The following is a 9,909-nucleotide window of genomic DNA, read 5'->3' as shown; positions in this document are numbered from 1 at the left end:
TTGTTTCCAAAAATATATCACAAGAAATCTTTCTGGATCCTACATGAGAGGTTGGGCCTTCCCATATTTTGGGCTTTCCATTTTGTCCTTGGTGCTCAATTTTTCCTGAATATATTCTTCAGAAAATGGGGTTCATCTAATATGCTTACGTGTCATTTGTGCCATCAAATGTAATAAACATTTTTTAATGAAATCACTTCAAAACACGAAGATTCTATCAAAGAACCAAGGGTGGTCTTAAGTGGGGTGGCATAAAAAAAGGGTAAAACCACAGCAGTACACTGTTTCCAGCTTTCCTTTGTTTATATTGCAGCTTGCATGTTGAACCTAAACACATGCATTGCACTTGAACCCAAACACATGCACCCCCCCCACACACACACATGCACGCACGCACATACACACACACATGTACATACATAAACAATAACACAGATGGGGTTCTATCAGACCTTGAACTTTTTATAGTATTACATACGTACCTGCATATTACATACATATGTTCATATTATGTACATATGTATGTATGTATGTATACACACAGGCTATTAATGAGCCACTACTCTCTCTCTCTCTTACTCTTTTACTTGTTTCAGTCATTTGACTGTGGCCATGCTGGAGCACCGCCTTTAGTCGAGCAAACTGACCCCAGGACTTATTCTTTGGAAGCCTAGTACTTATTCTATCGGTCTCTTTTGCCGAACTGCTAAGTTACGGGGACGTAAACACACCAGCATTGGTTGTCAAGCGATGTTGGGGGGACAAACACAGACACACAAACATACACACGCACATACATATATATATATATATATATTATTAGGGAAAAGAACCAAGGTTTATGAACTCATCTATGAAAATCCACTGTCACATATGTATGTATGTATGTATGTATGTGTGTATGTATGTATGTATGTATACAGGCTATTAATGAGCCACTACTCTCTCTCTCTCTTTCACTCTTTTACTTGCTTCAGTCATTTGACTGTGGCCAGGCTGAAGCACCACCTTTAGTCTTTTCCCTAATACTATATATTTACATATATTTTATACTGTGAAACTTAATTTAATTTTAATTTTTAATAAATTGATTTTAATTGAGTTTTTACCTGTAAATTTGGATTTTATCCCTAATATTATTATATATACATATACATATATATGATGGGCTTCTTTTAGTTTCCGTCTACCAAATCCACTCACAAGGTTTTGGTCAGCCCAAGGCTATAGTAGAAGACACTTGCCCAAGGTGCCACGCAGTGGGACTGAACCCGGAACCATGTGGTTGGTAAGCAAGCTACTTACCACACAGCCACTCTGCACCTATATAAATAACTATTCGTAAATAACGTAAATAACTATTCATATGCATACAAAAAAATGCACAGAATATGTTTGTCCTGACACACATTTAATATTGCATATATGACTGAACATAAGAACCCCTTCCCCCTGCCTCAAAAGAACCCTTAGACAAAAGAAATCTTAGAAACAGATAGAAAGTGAGAAAATCTAAAGAGAGAAAGGGAAGAATAAATAAGAAAAAAAAAAGAGAGAGAGATAATAGAATGGTGCTTTAAGGTCATAAATTTGTCCATGAGTTAGTGGCCTTAATGAGTGACAGTAAACAGGCCTGTAGAATAACAAAACAAGACCTCTTGACTGAGGGAGAGGGGGTAGTATTGAATGGGGCGGCTCTGTGCCAACTGAAGAGAGGTTAAAAAGTGTAACAGACAGATAGAGATAGAGGAAATACATGGCTAACCCAGTTGGAAAAGAAAGGAAAAAAAACAAAGAGAGGTAGTGGTGTTTATGGTGGGGAGGCATACACTTAAGGTAAGTGAAGTGTTACAAAGGATTGGACAGGGTAAGTGGGCAGGATGGTAAACTGATAAAATTTATCTTTTTATGACATTCTTATCCTTAAATGTGTATTCTTACTTTCCCTAAATTTCCAGCTGGTGAAGACAGAGTCTCTACTTTTAACCCTACACAACACTGAAATATAGAATTAATACATTTCTAAATCTCTCAGAGAGATTTAAGCAGTAGTGATGTATATATATAATATATATATATATACATGTATATATAATATAATATATATATACATGTATATATATAATAGTGCAGTAGGCCGGTTTATGATGTTACACCGAGTTTCTCACTCATAAGGGGTTTAGCCTTACGGCGTATCTTCATACCTCAAACATTGCTGGCCTACAATAAGTAGTTGTATGCTGTCAACTTAATGTGACAGTCCCATGAAGGGAATAATACTACTGCTGGCCGACAGGAAGCGGTGCAGCTTCCTAGGGCTAAATAGCAGTAGCATTATTCCCTTCATGGGACTGTCACATTAAGTTGACAGCATACAACTACTTCATAACATTGAAATAACTCTCTCAAATGTTATACTTATTTATTCACATTGTTTTCAATTAATTTTGCATTACCTCGCAGCTTCTGTATTTCGATGATGTGATTGTTTATTTTCTTAGAATGACATTGTATGGTTGGCTGGTGAGAGAGGCCAGATCTAGCCAGGTTAAAGGCTAAAACGATATACATATGTATATGTGTGTGTATAACCCTTTAGCATTCAGACTACTCTGTCAAATATAATGTGTATTTTCTGTTTTAATTGTTTCAGTCATTTGACTGCAGCCATGCTGGAGCACCGCCTTGAAGGGTTTTTAGTCAAAGAAATCGACCCCAGGACTTATTCTTTGGAAGCCTAGTACTTATTCTATTAGTCTCTATTGCCGAACTGCTAACGTTACAGGGACGTAAACACACCAGCATCAGTTGTCAAGCGATGCTGGGGGGGGGGGGACAAACACAGACACACAAACATATACACACACATACATACATATATACGATGGGCTTCTTTCAGTTTCCATCTACCAAATCCACTCACAAGGCTTTGGTCGGCCCGAGGCTATAGTAGAAGACACTTGCCCAAGGTGCCACATAGTGGGACTGAACCCGGAACCATGTGGTTGGTAAGTAAGCTACTTAGCAAACAGCCACTCCTGCACCTATATTTATTCACAGTTTTTAATTATTCTTGCATTATCACACAGTTTCTCGATTTTGATCATGTGACTGTTTTATTTTTAGAATGACATTGTAGAGTAGGTGAGAAATCTTGGGTCTGGCCAGTTTCAACATAAAACAGGAAGAATATTTTGGCAGGATATGGCTGGTTTAAATGCTAAAGGGTTAAAAGGCTGAATGAGTATGCTACTTCTTCATTCTTTGTTTCCTTTCCTTTGTTTTTATGCCGTTTTTCTTCTCTTTGTCTGTAGAATGCTTAAGATAGTATTTAAATCTAAGTATAAAATGAGGAAAATTAAAATATGATCTAACAGAGCTTTCAACTCAACACACCTGAAGAGATGCATAAGCCACTATTGCTGAGTGATATTAATGCAATATTGTTTGTAATATATGTAACTTTCAGCAATAAACAGTGGTAATGAATGATGCATTGACACAATAGTAGAGATATGTAATAAAGCATATTCATTTTTGTATATACTCTGTGGATCTTTAAGGATTTCTACATGTATAGTCAGTGAGAGAAGTCCCACTCTATGATAGCATTTGGTAGTCAATACTCACAGAAGAGCTTTGGAAAGTATACTATAATAGTTTTTTTTTTTTTTAACCCAAAAGGATCACCTTTATCGTCATCATCATCATCAATGTTTAATGTCCTTTTTCCATGCTGGCATGTGTTGGACAGTTCGACAGGAGCTAGCCAGGAGGGGGCCTGTGTCATGGATTTTACAGCTCAATGTCCTTCCTAACAGCAACCAGAAGACAGAGTGAGCTGAGTGCTTTCTATGTAGCACTCACACAGACAAGGTCAGTTTTGGCATGGTTTTTTACAGCTGGATGTCCTTCCAAATGCTTAACTACTTTACAGTGTGGACTGGGTGTATTTTAAGTAGCACCTGCACTAGTGGAGCCACCAAGGATAAAAGGATATGTGTGTGTGTGTGTGTGTGTGTGTGTGTGTGTGTGAGTAACCCATTAGCATTCAAATTTATTGTCTTATATAGAAATGAAATTGTATCCTTTAATTAACTGCTTTTCTATACACAAACGGAGAAGATACCTTGCAGAACAGTCATTATTTTAATGAGAAACATCTTGTAATCTTGAAAGAGGAACATCTATACTGTCAGATACTCCTAAGCCAGTTGTTAAGTATCCCACCCATGAGGGATCAATGCTAGATGGGTCAAAACAATTGTAGTGATTGATAAACATTCTCGTATCTTCCATCTTCTGTCTCTTTCATTAATCAAATTACCCAATGAACACTGAGAAAGTGAACATATTCTACCTGTAAGTTGTATACCATACAATTTATTATCTAATATACATATATAAAACACACACACTCATATGGTTTGTTTTGATTCCATGTTTGTGTTTAGTGTTTGTCTGGTGTTTAAGAATACCAAAAGCACTACTACACACTACTACATGGAACAGTGACAGTGTGTGCTCAACACTGCATTGGTGGATAAATATTCTTTATTGGTGAGTTAAAACAGCATAGAAAACAGAAATAAGTATCAACATTCCCTCTGTGGTTCATTTGAACAATAGTGGAGATGGCTTTCACATGAATCATTGATTGCCTCATTAATCCACTAGTAAACAATATCTATCCACCAATGCAGTGTTGAGCACTCATTTTCACTTTCTGATCCTAGTGTGTATATGTCTACGTGTGTGTGTGTGTGTGTGTGTGCATAAATCTGCAGAATGGTTGGTGTTAGGAAGAGCATCCAACCATTAAAACCATGCCAAAACTGACACAGAAGTATGGTCCAGGCTTCTGCCTGGCCGGTTCCTGTCAAATTGTCCAATCTAAGGAAAGAGGACATTAAATAATGATGATGATAATGATGATACATATATATATATATATATATATATATATATATATATATACACACACACATCAATGTATTATTTACATATATGCACACAGACACACACACACACACACACTTGGTACAAAAAATAATTCTTTAGTGTTGCTACAGTGTGTGATGCCCCATCATCACCAATCGTATACATTTGGCAGTGTTGATAAGATTGATGCAGTTAAAGGTGGTAGTAATAGCAGCAGTAGTAGTTAGTAGTAGTAGTATCAGTAGTCGTAGTAGCAGTAGCAGTAGTGGCGGTTGTTACTCCTTGTGATAATAATGATGGTTGGTAACAAGCGCATTATGATTACGAGCATCGTAGCTTTTCGAATTCATTGTATGGCATGCCTGAAAGTGCATCTGTGTGCGTTAAATCATAGACATTATGGATTATGTAAAAAAAAATTTTTTTTTTTTTTAAAAAGAGAAAAGAAAAAAGAACATATGTGGCTCTTGTCTAAGCCCCATGAGAAGATTTAAAGGGTAGAAGGTGTTAAAGAGAGTCTGGTGGTGTTAAGCAGGTGAGAGTGAAAAATAAATCTCCTCCTAGTTGAGAGAGGGTGATTGGTGTTGATTATAAGCACAAGTAGTAGCAACACTAGTAATTAAGGAGATTATTACTTAAATACCAAGATGAAAATATAACTGATAATAATTATGAAGATCTTTTTAACATGATAGAGTATTAAAACAAAAACAACAACAGGCGTAAGAGGAAAATCAGCAGCAGTAGCATCGGTAGCAGCATTGGCAGCGATAACAGTGACAACAGCAAAAAACACCTGTAGCAGAAGAACTATGACAACTATACAGCAACCACAACAACAACAACACGAACAATAGTAACAGGATCATCATCATCATCAGCATCATCAATGTTCTCTTTTCATGCTGGCATAGGCTGGATAGTTTTGCTTGACAGAAGCTGACAAATCAGAAGACTGTGCCAAGATCTTCTGTCTCCTTTGACACAGTTTCTCTGGCAGGATGTCTTTTTAATTGCAAACTGCGTTACAGAATGTACCCGGGTGCTTTTCATGTGGCATCAGAACTATTAAGGTCACCAAATAACTTGCAAGAAAAGACACCCTCAACTGAGGAAGGGAGCACTACTGAGAGAGGTGGCTTTGAGCCAAGTGATGAGAGGTTAGAGTGTGAACAGAGATAGTAATAGGTGTCTTGCAGTAGAGGTGATACATGGCTACCTCAGTTGGAGAGAGAGAGAGGGAGAGAGAGAGATAGAGAGAGAGAGAGAGAGAGAGAGAGAGAGAGAGATAATGAAGATGTGACATGGTGTACACTTAAGTTAAAGGGAGGTGTATATAAGTGAAATGAAAACAAGGATTGGATAGGGAGAGTACAAGAAAAACAAAAGCAACAGTAACATAACAAAAGCATGAACAACAAGAATAGGAAAAACAAAAATACAACAACTGCAAAGTTTCATAGGAAATTCTGGAACTCTAATAACTTAATGGTAAAGTCTCTAAGTGATTACATGATCTGCTTGAAATAGCAACAAAATTTCCCCCAAATCATCTTGCACATCACATCTTGGATAAGTGTCTTCTACAACAGCCTCAGGTTGACCAAAGCCTTGGGAGTGGATTTGGTAGATGGAAACTGATAGAAGCCCATCATGTGTGTGTGTGTGTGTGTGTGTTTATCCTCTCAACTGCTCAACACCTGTAATCATAACTGTCTAACAACGACAGGGTAGAGATGGTTTACAGTTCACACATATATAATAGAATAAAAGTATAAACAAACAATTGGTATCTCACCATATTATGCCATCTATATATCTAAACATAATGGTTGAGTTGTTATAAGAGTATAGATCATAAGGAATAGGAAATAAGAATGTGTGCAGAGTAGTCTCTTACAGCCGTTTCAAAAACAGATATGCAAATGGGGCATTTCACTACATATAAACATTAGTTACCCATGTAGTAGCAATTTATTCCATGATAGGAGATAAAATGAGGTAGATTCTTAGTAGAGAGCTTTAGTAATAATCAATTCCATCATGGGGTGGGGGGATGAGATAGATCCTTAGTAAGGATCTACTTATTCTGTCTCTGGTGACTGAATAGACCGTTACTACATGGCCAGCAACCCATTTGCAGCAAAATGCATGATCTGCCCATCTTACTTCCATTTTTCTTATGATCTATACTCTTGTAACAATTAAACCCTCATAGTTATGGTGTTATGTCAAAACAGACATGGAGCCTGGGCAGTTCTTCAGCTGGTCAACCCCTGTCAAACTAACCAACCCAAGCCAGCATAGAAAACAAAGATTAAATGATGCTAATGATGAAATGTCATAATCTAACCCAGTGGTTCTCAACTTGGGTCCTCAGCCAAAGACAGATAAATTATGATGGGAGTACCTGGGTAGCCCCACAAGGCACAAGGTGAGTTGAAGAATGAGGGATAGGGAGGCAGAAAGCTAAAATGGGTAGGGTTGAAGGGTGGCTCAGCAAGGAGCCATGAGTTGGGGGAGACAGAGGGATGCAGAAGACAGTGGGGGAAGGGAAAGGGACAACACAATTGAAAGTCTGCAGGAGCTGGGGAGGGGCAAAAGAGAGAGGCCTAATAAGCATGAAGGGGGTGGGTGATGAGTAACCATAACATAAGGAGACAGCCCTATCTTTATCTTTTATCTTTTACCTGCTTCAGTCATCTGACTGCGGTCATGCTGGGGCACCGCCTTGAAGAAATTTTAGTCAAATGAATCAACTGCAGTACTTTTATTCTTTTATATCTTTTACTTGTTTCAGTCATTTGACTGCAGCCATGCTGGAGCACCGACTTTAGTTGAACAAATCAACCCCAGGACTTATTCTTTGTAAGCCTAGTACTTATTCTATCGATCTCTTAGCTGAGCCACTAAGTTATGGGGGATGTAAACACACCAACATCGGTTGTCAAGCAATGGTTAGGGGACAAATACAGACACACAAACATATATACGTATATATATATGTGCATATATATATATATATATATATATATATATATATATATATATGTGTGTGTGTGTGTGTGTGTGTGTGTGTGTTATATGATGGGATTCATTCAGTTTTCCATCTACCAAATCCACTCACGAGGCTTTGGTCAGCCCAACATTATAGTAGAAGACACTTGCCCAAGGTGCCATGCAGTAGGACTGAACCTGGAATCATGTGGTTGGAAAGCAAGCTTCTTACCACACAGCCATGCCTGTGTCTATTATTTGTTTCTTTATTTATTTTTTTCTGTTTATGTCTGATAATTATTATGCTGCTTTTTTTGCTGAACCGCTAAGTAATGAGGACGTAAACATACCAACACCGGTTTCAAGCAGTGGCAGAGGGCAAACATTGACACACACTGATATATAAATAACAGACATCTTTCAGTAGTTTCTGTCTACCAGATTCACTCACAAGGCTTTGGTTGGCCCAGAAGACAATTGGCCAAGATGCCATGCAATGAGACTGAACTCAGAACCATGTAGCTGAGAAGTAAACATCTAACCACACAGCCACTCCTATAGTAATTACAGAATACAGTTTAACAGACGAGAGTAATGTATTTAGTTCTACAGCAAAACGGTAGTAACATTGGCTCTCCTCATATTTCATTATCTCCACTCCCATTCCATGAGGTCACACTAAGCCTGTATCTTACAACCAATAGCACAAATCTCTGCTTAAAGATGTTTATAACTGTCACATAACGTCACAATTCTTGTGATACAGGTTTTATAAAAGATAAATGCATGTGAATGGATGTGTGCGTGTGTGTGTGTATGTGAGGGCATTTGCATTTCTGTTAACGCAACATTGCTTCTTTTTTTTTTGGGGGGGGGGGGTTGTTACTTCTTTTTAACCATTTAGAATTTTTCTTAGATTGGTTTAAAGGAATTCATAATCAATATTTATTCTGGAATGAAAGGTTGGTGTGCACAGCTTTCATTGTTTTATAGAATATTTTATAGACTATTTGTGAGTGGGCGGGCGTACGTGTGCATGTGTGTATATATACATATGTATGCATATATATATATATATATATATATATATATATATATATATATATAGCTAGATAGATAGATAGAGACAGACAGAGATAGATGGATGAATAGAGAGACACACACATACATATGTGTACGTGTAAAACTATCACGTTGGGAGAAAGACATCTTCACAGAAAGCTGCCAAATTGATATGAGCTGGAAAGTTGAATTAAGAGAGGAAGGAAATGATGATGATGATGATGATGATGATGATGACAACAATAACATCAAAAATATTAATAACAATAATAATAATAATAATAATAATAATAATAATAATGATAACAAACATCTCTTAGCATTAAACATCTCTTAACCTTCACTTGCCATAGGGTGCTGGGTTTTGTTCCGGCAAGTGATTGTACCAAACAAGTAGATTAAAAACTAAATAATAATAATAATAATAATAATAATAATAATAATAATAATAATAATAATAATAATAAGAGGAGGAGGTGGAGGAGGAGGTTTTTTTCTGCTATAGGCACAAGATATGAAATTTTGGAGGAAGGAGACAGCTGATTGCATCAGTCCCCCCCCCCTTCCCGGTGCTTAACTGGTGAGTGTTTAAATGATCGGGAAAGGATGAAAGACAGAGTCAATCTCAGCGCAGAATTTGAACTCAGAGCACAAAGACATGAAATGCCACTAAGCATTTCATCTGGCATGCTAACGCTTCTGCCAGCTCACCTTGATGATGTTGATGACGATGATGATGATAACAACAACAACAATAATAATAATAATAATAATAATAATAATAATAATAATAATAATAATAAACAACTTAACATGGTTCGAAAGCTGCATTTTAGAATATTGAATATAGTTGAAATAAGTAAAATCTGAGTGAAAAATAAACAAGATTCACTTGTTTTATTTTATTTT

At 37.0% G+C, this 9,909-nt stretch overlaps 1 protein-coding gene across 5 annotated transcripts in view; it reads right to left on the bottom strand.

Moving 5' to 3' along the window:
* LOC106883388 (steroid hormone receptor ERR1) overlaps window positions 1-9,909 on the bottom strand; it is a 226,614-nt gene that overhangs the window by 8,912 nt on the left and 207,793 nt on the right. The gene's annotated exons all lie outside the window — the stretch shown is intronic.

The sequence above is a fragment of the Octopus bimaculoides genome, chromosome 16, assembly GCF_001194135.2.
Source record: "Octopus bimaculoides isolate UCB-OBI-ISO-001 chromosome 16, ASM119413v2, whole genome shotgun sequence".
Classification (NCBI taxonomy): domain Eukaryota; kingdom Metazoa; phylum Mollusca; class Cephalopoda; order Octopoda; family Octopodidae; genus Octopus; species Octopus bimaculoides.
This window is presented reverse-complemented; position numbering and strand designations above follow the sequence as displayed.